The sequence below is a fragment of the Meles meles genome, chromosome 7 (assembly GCF_922984935.1).
Source record: "Meles meles chromosome 7, mMelMel3.1 paternal haplotype, whole genome shotgun sequence".
NCBI classification, from domain to species: Eukaryota; Metazoa; Chordata; class Mammalia; order Carnivora; family Mustelidae; genus Meles; species Meles meles.
In genome coordinates this window covers 15,328,775-15,342,644 of record NC_060072.1, presented here as the reverse complement: position 1 = coordinate 15,342,644, position 13,870 = coordinate 15,328,775, and the positions used below count along the sequence as shown (strand labels likewise).

General features: G+C 39.6%; 1 long non-coding RNA gene across 2 annotated transcripts in view; it reads right to left on the bottom strand.

Annotated features, from left to right (window-relative positions):
- LOC123947115 overlaps positions 1–13,870 on the bottom strand; it is a 118,227-nt gene that overhangs the window by 82,527 nt on the left and 21,830 nt on the right. For both annotated transcript variants that reach the window (XR_006819703.1, XR_006819704.1), the window contains exons 2-4: positions 11,985–12,104; positions 10,428–10,588; positions 5,982–6,085 (exon numbers count right to left, since the gene is read on the bottom strand). This is a non-coding gene — a long non-coding RNA (uncharacterized LOC123947115). The remainder of the gene's footprint in view (positions 1–5,981; positions 6,086–10,427; positions 10,589–11,984; positions 12,105–13,870) is intronic.

The following is a 13,870-nucleotide window of genomic DNA, read 5'->3' as shown; positions in this document are numbered from 1 at the left end:
AACACAAAACTAAAAAGCTACCATAGAGCCAAGGAGACTACAAACAGAATGAAAAGGCAACCTACTAAATGCGAAAAATAATTGCAAATCATATACTAATAAGGGGATAACAACAAAAATATAGAAAGAATTCATACAACTTAATAGCAAAAACCCCATTCTGATTTATAAATGGACAGAAGATCTGAATAGACATTTATACAAAAAAGACATACGGATGGCCAATGAAAAGATGGTCCACACCACTTATCAGAGAAATGCAATTCAAAACAATATACATATAACCTTACGCCTGTTAGTATGGCTTCTGTCAAGAAAACAAGAAGTAACAAGGGCTGTGGGTGTGGAGAAAAGGAACTCTTGTGCACTGCTGGTGGGAATATAAATTGGTGCAACCACTATGGAAAACAGTATAGAGGCTCCTCAAAAAATTTGAAAATAGAACTACCATGTGCTTCAGCAATTCTACTTCTGGGTATTTATCCAAAGAAAATGAAGACACTAATTTGAAAAGATCTATGCACCCTTATGGTCATGGTAACATTATTTACAATAATCAGGATGTATGTTACAACAAACTAAGTAAGCGCCCATAGATGGGTGAATGGATAAGGAAATTGCGATGTATATACAACAGAGTATTATTCAGGCACAAAAAGGAATGAAATCTTGCCATTCGTGGCAACATGGCTGGACCTGGAGGGCATTACCCTAAGTGAAAGTCAGAGAAAGAACAAATACCATATGATTTCTCTTACACGTGGAATCTAAAAAACAAAACACCATGCTCATAAATACGGGGGTTACCAGAGGTGGGGGGTAGGAGATGGGAGAAATGAGTGACCTTTTTTTTTAAGTCTAAACTGAATACACATTTTTAATAATTCTGAGCCTGTAATATTTGACCAACAGTAAAACCCTCATTGCAAGTCCGTGGTCTCAAGGGCCTTTGGGGATGTTCCCAGGCTGTTCCACGTAACAGATATTCGTTGGGTACCTACTTGGTGTGTAGACCCCCGTGCAGATGTGGCAGGGAAAGGCAGGAAATTTGTTTTTGTGCAGTTTAGACTGTGTAACTCCATGGGATGAAGGTTAAGATCTTTTGGAAGCGTATTCCTGGTTAGCCCAAGCAGCTGCAGCAGCTAGCACGTACCGGTATGTACCAGGAACTTCATAAATTCTTGCTTTCAGTGAATGAACTATGGAACGAATGAATGGCCTGGAGTTGAATTTGTGTTCCCTGCATAAAACGGTATTTTCTTCTCTGAACTTCTATTTTTCTGGTCTGTGAAATAGAAATGATAACCCTTACCCCAGATGGTGAGGATCTACTGATATAACAAAGGGTGATGCTTGTCAACTAGAAAACACTTAAAAAAAAAAAAAAAAAAGGAGGAGGTGGGGGAGGGGAATCTCTATTTTTTTTTAGGCTCACCAAACTACGTTGCATAACTAGGAAATATACTCTTTATTCCCCAAAGTGATGTTTCCATTTAAGAACTAGAAAACTAGAATGTTTTCTGCCATGTTTTCTAAGTTTAGCTAAAAGGGATATTGTGGAAATAACCCAAATTCATTCGATGTGAAGTACACAGACTGTTTTTACCGCCTCTTCTCCCGAACCCACGCTTTCCTGGAAAATGAGTAGGTTGTGATCTTTGGGTTTCTGTTTTTTGTTGTTGTTGTTGTTTTTTTAAACTTCATTTCCAGGTTTCCATGGGCCAATTAAAGGAGATAAATTAGATAAATTCTAAAGTCTCTTCCTTTTAAAACAGACTGTTTCAGGGACCTTTGTCCAGCCAGGACACCACGCAGGCCCATCCTTGTGGAAAAACTGTGATATGCTGCCACCTGTTGGTGATGCGTTGAATTATTTTTTTGATTTTTTTTGTCCCAGCTGAAGTTTAGCATTTAAATATTATTAACTACAAGCTAATGAATTTACACAAATATTTACAGTAGAAACTCACTACAGTGCCAAGGGAAAGAGACATCTCCCCCCAGGTATTAACAACACTCGACTCTCAGGCACCCAGTACCAAATGCTACAGGTGCTCTCCCACTTCATTCGTCATTGTCACCTAACGCAGAGATTCTTTGATTGTCCCCACTTTACAGATGAGGAAAGGGATGTCACTAGGTAATAGCTTGCCCCAGGTCACAGGGCCGGTAAGGAGCAGAGGCAGAACTCAAGCGCAGTCCTCTCTGACAGGGCTCAGGGCCCAGCATGAACAGATACTCCCACAGGTGTATTTTATAATATTGATTTCCTTGCTTCTGATTAGAAAAGTATTCAACATCTTTGTAGGAATTTTTATAAATCACAAAGAAAATAAAAATAACTTGAAGTCCTAGGACTAAAGTGAAATCAATACTAATATGTTGTGTGCATCTACCCATTTTTTAAAAGTTTATTTGCTTATTTTAAAGTAATGGCTACACCCGACATTGGGCTCAAACTCATGACCCCAAGACCGAAGTCACATGCTCTTCTGACTGAGCCAGCCAGGCACCCCTCTATTCAGTATTTTTTAGGCTTACATTGTATACCTATTTGTACTTTAATATGTAATTGTTGTCAAAAGATCCCTTTTTCCTTTTAAAATTTCATTCAATTATCCAATTAAATTTAGCAAATGTTTACTTTGTGCCAGGCGGAGATACAGTGGAGGAGAATAAAAAACACAAATACGACCCCCCACCCTTGTGAAGCTGACAGTCTCAAAGAAGTGCACAAATAATCACACTAAAATAAACACTCCGAAGTATTCCATTCTGAAAACTGTTTCAGAACAGGTGACCAGGGAAGCTACTGGAAGACGGACACTGGGAGACCAGAGAAGCTTTTTTGTGGAGGTGTTTAGAAAGATATGGACAATTCATGTAACTTTTTGACCGCCCTCCCCACCCCCACCCTTGCCCCCACCACACACCTATGCTCCCACAACCAACTTGCCAAGCAATTCTTGGCTTCTCAGAGGGAAAACCTGGCCTCTCCATTCTCTCCCCACTGCTCAGGTAGGCACAGGGACAGACGGGTAAGTCCTTCTCTAAGCAGATGAAAGAGTGGGAATAAGATATCAACCTCCTACTTCAGGCACCCTGATATTTACAAGTGATTTGGGGGGACCTCCCCTCTCCTGGGTTCAGAGAGAGGAAAGCTTCTCCCCACACAAACTCCCCATTTCTACTTCCACCACTGACGGGATCTAGCCCCCATGGCTGGGTGCCTCTCTTGGGGGAGAGCCAGGAGTCTACAGTTTGCAGCGGACGTCCTACTGTCAATGTCTGGGTGACAGAAAAGGCCCACTTCACAACTCCACCACTGGTTCTCAACCCTATCTGCACAGTGAAATCACCTGAGCGCTGGTTCTCAGCCTCAGAGACCGATTTAAGTGGTCTGGGGCAGTGCCTGGGTCTCTGGGGGGTTTTGTTGTTATTGTTGTTGTTGTTGTTTTAAGCCATCAATGTGCAAAGTAAGCAGACAACTGTGTCATTTTGGTATTTCTGTAACATTTAAAACTGTTATCGACTTCCTTCTCCCACGTTCTCAAAGGCTTTTCTTTCCCTGGCTTCTGAGGTTGTGCGGTTCTAATGGACTCGTCCCTGCCCCTGCACATCTTCCTACTTTAATGGCTCCTTTCCCTTCCGGCCCCCAAATGTAGGTATTCCTGTGGTTTTTCCTTCACCTTCTCTGTTTTTACACTTGTTTCTTTGGCATCACATAAACTTCTGGAGATGCAGCTGTCTCTCTCCGGTTCTGGTCTCTTCCCCTAAACCCAGACTCACTTTATATTTTCCTCCTGGACACTGATACCTGGACATCTGATCAGACCCACAGAATCATTACTTCCGTTAAATGTCTTTGCCACATTTGAGTTTCCCAACACTGGTACAACAAATAACCGCAAACTTTTGCCCCAAACAATATATATTTGTTATCTTACAGTGCTACAGGTCAGGAGCGAAAACTGGTCTCACTGAGTTAAAATTAAGATAAGTCAGCAGGGCTGCATTCCCTGCAAAGGCTTTAAGAGAGAATTCGTTTCTTACCTTGCCCAGTTCCTCAAGCCTGAGCCTGCTGCATTCCTTGGGTTTGGGGTCCCTTCCATCTAAAATCAGCCACAACGTGTTGAATCTTCTGCCTCTCTCTCCCCCGTTTAAGGATCCTTGTGATTACATTGGTCCCATGCACGTAGTCCAGGATAACCTCCCTAACTGAAGGTCAGCTGATTCATACCTCAGTTCCATCTGCAACTTGAACCCCCCCGGTCATGTAACAGAACACATTCACAGTTATTGGGGGCTGGGATATGGACATTTTTAGAGGTCACTGGTTCGCCTACCGTAGTCATATCTTCACTCCTTCCCAGCATCATTGCTTTCAATCACTTCTTTTAGATGGGGGAGGGACAGACAGGGCAAGAGCGAATCCAGCAGGCTCCACACCCAGTGCTGAGCCAAATGTGGGACTCAATCCCACAACCCTGAGATCATGACCTGAGCCAAAATCAAGAGTCAGACGTTCAGCCACCTGAGCCACACAGGCGCCCCCACTGCTTTCATTCTAATGCAGTCCTTCACTTTTTCTCATCTAAGTTACTGATACTAGCTTCCTAACTGGTCTCTCTTAGTTTCTCCTCACTTAATCTATCCAATAGTGGGCTATAAAATCAGTCTTCCCAAGGACATTTCAAGTAATACTATCATCTTGCTCAAAAACATTCAGCTTATCTCTGGAGAACTGCTTCACTGATACCTTATAAAACAGTAACATTTGCTAATACCTTCCCTTTGTTTGGGGTGCCAGTGGGTTAAAGCCTCTGCCTTCAGCTCAGGTCATGATCTCAGGGTCCTGGGATCGAGTCCCACATCGGGCTCTCTGCGCAGCGGGAAGCCTGCTTCCTCCTCTCTCTCTGCCTGCCTCTGCCTACTTGTAATCTCTCTCTGTCGAATAAATAAATAAAATCTTTAAAAAAAAAATACCTTCCCTTTGTTTTCTTCTTCAGTTTCAACTTCGTCCCTTCCTTTCCAGGGATAGCCTCACCAAGAATCTTGTGTGACCTTTTGGGTGCATGAATTTCTATATTTCCCGCACAAATACATAAATACAGCAATATATAGAATGTTTTGGATACGTTTAAGATTTTTTACATAAATGATACCCACTGTTTGTATCTTTTTGCAAGTTGCTTTCTTCACCTTGCTTGTGAAGTCTCCACTTGTTCATATGTATAGATCTAATTAATTATTTTAACTAGAAATAATTAACTTATAAAACTTAATAATAATTAAAACTAATTGTTATTTTTAATAATAATTAAAATTAATAAAATATAAAAATAAAATAATAAAAAATAATAAAGATATTAAAAATAATTAACTTAGAAAACTAATATATAGATTCAATTGGATGCATATGCTACATTTTAGTTTTTGAATTTTTTGAAAAGATTTTATTTATTTATTTGACAGAGACAGCACAGAGGGAGAGTGAGACTGGACTCCCTGTTGAGTAGAAAGCCAGTTGTAGCACTTAATTCCAGGACCCTGAGATCATAACCTGAGCCAAACTACACCACCGGGTGTCCCAAGGTTTTTTAGTGCTTTTGAATGGATAATTCATTTGAATGGTTCAGAAGTGAAAATTAAACCAAACGGTACACACTGAGGTCTTGTTCTGCCTTTGCTCCTGTCTACCCACTTTGACCCCAATACTCGAGTTTCTTTTATATCATTCCAGCATTTCATTATGAAAATACAAGTGATTTTCATAAATCACTTATTTTCAACTCCTTTGTTTTACAAGAGAGGACTACAATATATTCACCCTTCTGTATTTTGCTTTTCACGTAACAGATTATTCTGGAATCACTAATGAAGCTGTGGGTCTTCAGTTCTATGGGAGGTACAGGAACCCAAGCTTCTTCACACATAAGCCTCAGGGGCAGCAAGGCCTTACCAGAAATGGTTGTACCCACCTTAAGTGCCTTGGCACTGGTCCATAAGGATGATCTTGTCGTGGTGAAAGATGGAGCAATGGCAATGGACCCCACAAAGCAAGGACCTTCCACATTTCCCTGGACTGTTGAATTTGAGAAATATCACCCATGAGCGAGGAAAAGGACACAGAACAGCAAGCAAAGGTAGCAACATGTAGAAATCAGCCATGTCCACACCTACTGTTTGATGAAAGCAGCCCTGACAGCAGGTCTTCAAAGATCACCCCCTGAATACAAAAATAACATCAGAAGATTGTGTATATCAAAGACCAGAACCCCTACCAGGAAGATGTTTACACCAAGCAACCAATTTAGCCAACAAAGAGTTCAAATCATGTTTGAGAACTCGAAAACAGTATCGATGGTCTTGGGATGATCAAGAAAGATTTGATCCTGAGTCAATGAATTGGTAACATCCACTTTTGCTTCTTAGATAAAAGGACTGCAGACAATTGACTACATTCATGCTTCTGGGAATATCATCTACCAGCATGTACTGTTAACAACAAAACAAAAAGAGGCCCAGCTCTATGGATAATATAAAAACTCCTCCAACCACCTGTCCTAGGCATGTGGGGCGGGTGTCTTTATGATCATCACTTCTGACCAGCAAAGAACAACCAGACCCTAAAAAGGAAGTAAGCCACTGAAGATGTTATCAATAGAAATGTTAAAAGGATTTAAGTTCCCTGGTTAGCTTTCTATAAAAGACCGACCTTAAAGGCCCTCACCGGCACCTCTCTTACTCTTGAGAGCTTTTTCTGTATCTTCATTTAATAAACTTCTATTGCTTTGCTCAAAAAAATTAATTAATTAATTAATTAAAGTAAAATACAAACTCCTACACTGAACACATCAGCTTTACGATTTCTGGCTAGTTGCTTTTTTTTGTTCTTTAACTTAACTCTAATTCAGTGGTCTTCTAACTTTTTTCCTTCTTTATGTTAGTTTGTAGCTGCAAATTTGATGTAGTATGCAAATCAAGAACTCCAAAGAAAGTTTAAATTCTATATAACTAACTCTGTAAGTCTAAAGCCAACATTAAATCTAACAAAACAAAAACAATTAAAAAAAAAAAACCTAGCGATACACCTTAGAAATCTTTCCAAACAAGTTCATAGAGTTTGCTCATTCTTTTTTATCTTTTTTTAACAACTTTATAGTATTCCATTGTATGGGATGTACCATAGCTTAATTATTTCCCTATTGAAATAATTCTGTAATGAATAACCTTGTACATTCAATATTTCATATATTTGCAAGTGGATCTTAAGGATAAATTGCCAAAAGTGGGATTGCTGAGTTGAAGGGTAAATGTATTTGCAATTGTGTTAGATGTTGCCAAATTGCCCTTTACAGGAGTTTATCATTTGGCATTCCACAAGTAGAGAGCAAGACAGTATATATTTCCACAAACGTCTCCAAGAGGTGTTGTTGAGCAACTAGGCTGAAAGAGCAGAAAGTATCTTAGTATAGTTTACATTTCCATTTCTCTTACTATGAAAGAGGAGTGCAGGTCAACATTGTTTCATGACTAAGAGGCATTTGTTTCTTCCTTCCTTCCTTTTGTCTTCTTTCTTTTGGAACTCTTCTTGTATTTTGCCCATTTTTTCCTATTCCTATTGTGTTGATGTTTCATTTCATCTTAATTTCTAGTAGTTCTTTACGAATTTAAGTTGATAGGTAGAGTGATTAACTCCTTCTGTCTGTAATTTGGATTGCAAATGTTTTTCCCAGTTTACAATTTATCCTTGACCATGGTTTCTTTTACTTGAAGAGGTTTTAGATTTTTAGATAGCCATATTCATCAAATTTTAAATGATACCTGAATTTGGAGTCACAATTAGAAAAACCTTCTTAAATCCAGGGTGATAAAAAATTTCACTCATTTTCCCTCTGGTACTTTTGTGAAGAAGGGATCCATTTTCCCCCCAAATGATTACCCAGTTGTCATAACACTACTTACTTTACAAAAACATTTTTACTCCCCAAAATGGAGATGCCACCTCTATCATACAGAAATTCCCATATATATTTGGATCTTCTGAATTTTCCATTATATTCCATTAGTTTATTGTCCATTAACGCACACTGTTTTCATCATTTATAGCATGTATAATATTTGATAGGATTAGTTTCTCCTCATTGTTTCATTTTTTCAGAGTTTTATTGCCAACTATTGCTTATTTTTTTATATTAACTTCAGATTTAACCTGCCTAGATTTTTAAAAATGGTTGCTATTTTGATTGGAATCATGTTAGATAAACATATGGCCTGTTACAATCTTTTTAATGTTCAAATTGTCCTATCTTTACAAGTGAGAATCACTTCAAGTTGGCTTCAAGTTTTTTTTAAATTAAATAAAAATGGTTATAACACGTCATCCAGGTTTAATGATTATCAGCTAACGGCCAGTCTTGTATCATCTATATTCATCTTCACTACCCCACCTACAGATTACTTTTGGGCAAATCCCAGACATTATATATATTATTTAATTCATAAAATATTACAGTTGGTACTAAATTATAAAGACTATTTTTTGCCTTGAAAAAAGAGTCTTTTGAGATATAATTATCATGTAATATTGTATACGTTTAAAGGTATACAATGGGATGATTTGATACACAAATATATGAGAAGCAATTAAGAACTTTTAATTTTAATTTATTTGTTTTAAAGATTTTATTTATTTATTTGAGAGAGAGAGAGTGTGCATGCCCACACACGCAGGGGGAGGTGCAGATGGAGAGAGAGAAGCAGACACCCTGCTGGGCAGGGAGCCCGCCATGGCCTTGAGGGGCTCAATCCCAGGACCCAGAGATCATGAAGGCAGATGCTTACTTGCGCATGTACTTTTTTTTTTCTTAAGATTTTATTTATTTGGTATATATAGAGAGATCACAAGTAGATAGAGAGGCAAGCAGAGAGAAAGGGGAAGCAGGCTCCCTGCTGAGCAGAGAGCCCCATGTGGGGCTCGATCCCAGGACCCTGAGATCATGACCTGAGCCGAAGGCAGAGGCTTTAACACACTGAGCCACCCAGGCGCCTCTTGCACATGTACTTTTGCTAGATATGATTAAATTCTCCTCCATGGGCTTGTGCCATTTTGCATTGCTAGTGGCAATGTATGGAAGTGTGTATTGATATAATCTAATTGTCAAACTCCTGGATTTTTGCCAATCTGATAGGTGGAAAATGAGATTTTATTATGAAACATGTTGAGATATTTTCAAATGCCTTTGTATTTCTTTTTCTGTGAAGAATCTATTCCATATCTCTCATTCATTTTTTTATATGACCCTTGGTCTTTATTTTTTTCTACCTGTAGAAATTCTTTATATATTAAGGACGTTAACCCTTTGGGATATCAGTTGCAAGCATTTTCCTCAGTTTGCCATCTTGATTTTTACTTACTGTGGTTTTTGTCATGCAGTTTGTTATGGGCTGAATTGTTTTCCTCCCAAATTCCAATGTTAGGTCCTAACCCCAAGTACCTCAGAATGTGACTGTACCTTTTTTTTTTTTTAAGATTATATTTATTTATTTGACAGAGGGAGAGAAAGATCACAAGTAGGCAGAGAGGCAGACAGAGAGAGAGGGGGAAACAGGCTCCCTGCTGAGCAGAGAGTCTGATGCGGGGCTCGATCCCAGGACCCTGAAAGACCATGCCCTGAGCCGAAGGCAGAGGCTTTAACCCACTGAGCCACCTAGGTGTGCCAGAATGTGACTGTACCTTGAGATAGGTCCTTTAAAGAGGTTATTAAGCTAAAATGGGGTCATATTGATGGGCCCTAATTCATTATGACTGATTTCCTTATAAGGAGACTAGAACACAGACACTGGGGAAGACCATGTAAAGGCAGACAGAAGATGGTAATCTATAAACTGGGGAGGGAGACCTCAGAAGAAACCAATCCTGCTGACAGCTTGATCTCATACGTCTAGCCCACATAATTTTGAAAAGTCAAGTTTCTGTTGCTTAAGCCACCAAGTTGTCCTGTTGCTTAAGCCACCAAGTTTTAATACACTTTTGTGTATTAGTTTGCCACATTTATCAGTCTTTTCCTTAGTGTGTCTCAGTCTTGAGGCAGTTAGTAAATGTCTCCCGCTCCCAACAGAGAAATTCACCCTCACCTTTTTTCTAATATTTGATCATTTCATTTTCCCCTGTAACTGTTTAATTTTATAAGTTTTAGTTTTACAGAAAAGTTGCAAAGACAGCAGAAAGCATTCTTGTATAACCCTTAGTTCACCTTGTGGGTACCATCTTATATTACATAGTATATTTGTCAAAACTAAGGAACGAATGTTGACACAGTGCCACTAACTAAACTTCACACTCTGTTTAGATTTCATTAGATTTCTTCCGATGTTTCTTCTGCTGTTCCGGGATCTCATCCAGGAATCCACATTACACTTACTTTTGTGCCCCTTTAGGTACTTCCAGGCTGTGAAATTTTTTTCAGCCTTTCCTTGTTTTTGATGGCCTGCATCCCAGAGTGCTGCTCATGTATTATGAGGAATATCCTTCCATCGGGGTTTTTCTGGGGTTTTTCTCATTGTACACTGGGGTTTGGGGCTGCTGGAAGATCACAGAAGTAGAGTGTCATTCTCATCACATCATATTAAGGGTACAGGATATCAACCTGACTTATCACTGATGATGTTAACCTTGATCACTATAAAGTTACATTTTGTCCTCCCCTTTCATACCCGACTCTTTGGAAACCAAGTGCACCCGTAATTGGGAAGAGGAGTTGATCTCTTGTTAGAAAAATGCCTGATGAATTTTTATTTAAAGACTATATTCATTTATTTGAGAGAGAGAGAGAGGGAGTGCACATGCACAGAGGGAGAGGGAGAGGGAGAAGTAGACTCTCCGCTAAGCAGGGAGCCCAGGACCTTGGGGCTTGATCCCAGGACCCTGGGATCATGACCTGAGCTGAAGGCAGATGCTTAGCCAACTGAGCCAACCAGGCACCCCATCTGATGAATTTTTTATGACAAATGCCCTACCTAACATTCCACTGCCCAAGCCTCTGCTGTGAGAAATAAAAAACGTGGTCAACCTCTTCAATGCTGGCCAGATTCCAAAAGTGTAAATATAAAATCATTCAAATGTGATACTTAATGGTTTTCATGGAAGCTTAAATCAATTATTTTAATTAACTATATTGAACTATGGGGGGCTGGGTGGCTCTGTCAATTAAGCATCTGTCTTTGGCTCAGGTCATGATCCCAGGGTCCTGGGATAGAGCCCAGCACTGGGCCCCCTACTCAGCAGGGAGCCTGGTTCTCCCCCTTCCCCTGCTCATCCTTGTGTTCCCTCTCTGTCAAATACCTAAATAAAAATCTTTGAAAAAAATTATATTGAATTGCTCTTTGAGAGAATTTGTTTACTCTATGAACCACATACTTAATATCTAAGATGATGTGGATTATAGTTAGAATTTGCAACTTCATACACACTTTCGAAAACAATCACATTGCCATATAGAAAAAATAAATGTGGTCCTCTTGAAGTTACGTTTTGGAGTATTTATCAGTAGCTAAAATTGCCAGTAACTGTTGTCAGGTATTGAGTTCATTGCCAGCGTTTACTTTTATTCTTGAGTTTTGATTAGTGAACTTTTTTTGAGTTAGTAAACTCATGAGTTATTCCTGATTTGTATTGTTTTTAGCCAAATGGGTTGTATAGCTCTAAAATCTACTATTTATGGAAACTACATTAAAAAAAAAAATCCAGGGGGCGCCTGGGTGGCTCAGTGGGTTAAGCCGCTGCCTCGGGCTCAGGTCATGATCCCAGGGTCCTCGGATCGAGCCCCGCATAGGGCTCTCTGCTCAGCAGGGAGCCTGCTTCCTCCTCTCTCTCTGCCTGCCTCTCTGCCTACTTGTGATCTCTGTGTGTCAGGTAAATAAATAAAATCTTAAAAAAAAAAAATCCAGGTCAATGCATATGTAAATCATGGTTGTCCTACATTGGAGTGAGTTGTCAACTCTGCCTGTAGATGCGGTATTAACATTGTTGCATCACGTGTACTCACTGGCAACAAATCAGTATCTGCTCCTCAGCGACAAGCAGTGACAGTCCCTTCAACCTGGAAAAAAGGGAAAGGGAAACATCTCATTACTTTGTATACTTATATAGTTTTACTGACAAAGACTTCTGACAAAAATCAATTTCTTACAAGTGACCTTGACTTCTACAGCCCTTGATTTTTCTTGAAATTGTGATCTAATTAACTTTTTCAATGACAAATTTATTGTATGTGATTCTCTATGCACTTTAAGTTAAAATGCCTAAAATATGAATTCAGACATACCCATGTGTTTGTGTTATAAACAGTAAGCAATCTGTTTGAGATGTTAGGTTTTATCACCCACTGCTGTATTGGTAAACAAAGACAAATGTTGCTCTAAGATGTAGTTGTCATTGGCTACGGATGTGATACTTGGTTTTTTAAGGATAAGCTTGTTTGCTCTTGTGTATTATACTTAAAAACTTTCTAAACATGTATTTTCATAACTTTAAAAAGTTAGGTAAGTTCCCCTTTCTTTTTTTCTTTCTCTTCCCCTTCTCCCTATTATCTCCCTTTTCCTTTGTGACAGTTCAGCCCAAGACCGCTAGATGCCACAGTGGGCTTCCCCAGCAGGGTGAGGACACAGGGTTGGGGGAAGATCACGTGGGGTGGGAGCAGTAAGAGATTTCACAGCCCATGTGGAGTGAAGAAGATGTTAGTGTAGGAGGGCGACCGCTCCCCTGGATCAGAAGCCCAAGTGGAAGGGGAAGGCCCCAACATGGAAGCTGGGGCCATGCTGGCGATGAGAGATTGATTACATAAAGTGTCATTAATCAAATAAGTAAATACATTAAGGTAATGGGAACCAAGTGTCTCATTGTCAGAGAAAAGACAAATAAATATGGAGGAGAAGGGGAAAATGAACCTTGTGGCATTCATTTCAAATCAGAGGTAGTGGTGTAAACTTACGGTGGTCAATACAGACATACAGAAATATAGATTGTATTCGTTAATTTTTAGATTTTATTAACATATCAATTCATGTGTTTGTACAACCTTACAGCAATGAGCCTACCCAGTGCCAGATCTTGGTTCCCACACACCGTAGATAAAGCTGGGACATCTTGTACAGGAAGTTAGAAACTGCTCAAGAGTTATGGGGACATGTCAAAAGGTATGAGAGGCAACTTAAAAGGGCTCCCACTAGCCAAATCTAGGCCAATCTGAGCAGCAAAATAAATAATAATAACCTACTGAATAAAAGAGAAACGCATTAATCCATACTGATTGAAGTAAACAAACTAATTGAATGTTTGATGAGCAATGGGAATATTTACAAAGTCTCACAAAACCTCTGCACAAAATACTTACTATTTCAAAGGGAAGAGTAATGTTATAGTTGCAACCACCTTAGACAAGTGATAGTCGGGGTGCCTGGGTGGCTCAGTGGGTTAAGCCTCTGCCTTCGGCTCGGGTCATGATCTCAGGGTCCTGGGATCGAGCCCCATATTGGGCTCCCTGCTCAGCGGGGAGCCTGCTTCCCCCTTCTCTCTCTCTGCCTGCCTCTCTGCCTACTTGTGATCTCTGTCAAATAAATAAATAAAATCTTTTAAAAATAAATAAATAAACATCGTGAGTGATGAGACCGATTGAAATCATGAGCCCAATGACTGTTTGAAATGCAAAGAACACAGTATCACTTCTATCATACTGCTGTTCTGGTTATCTCTTGCTGCTTAACAAAGCGTACCCCAGCTAGTCGCGGGAAACAAACGATGATTCTGCGGGTCAGGATTTGCATGAGGTGCAGCACAAATGAATTGTCTGTCTTCTATGAGGTTGGG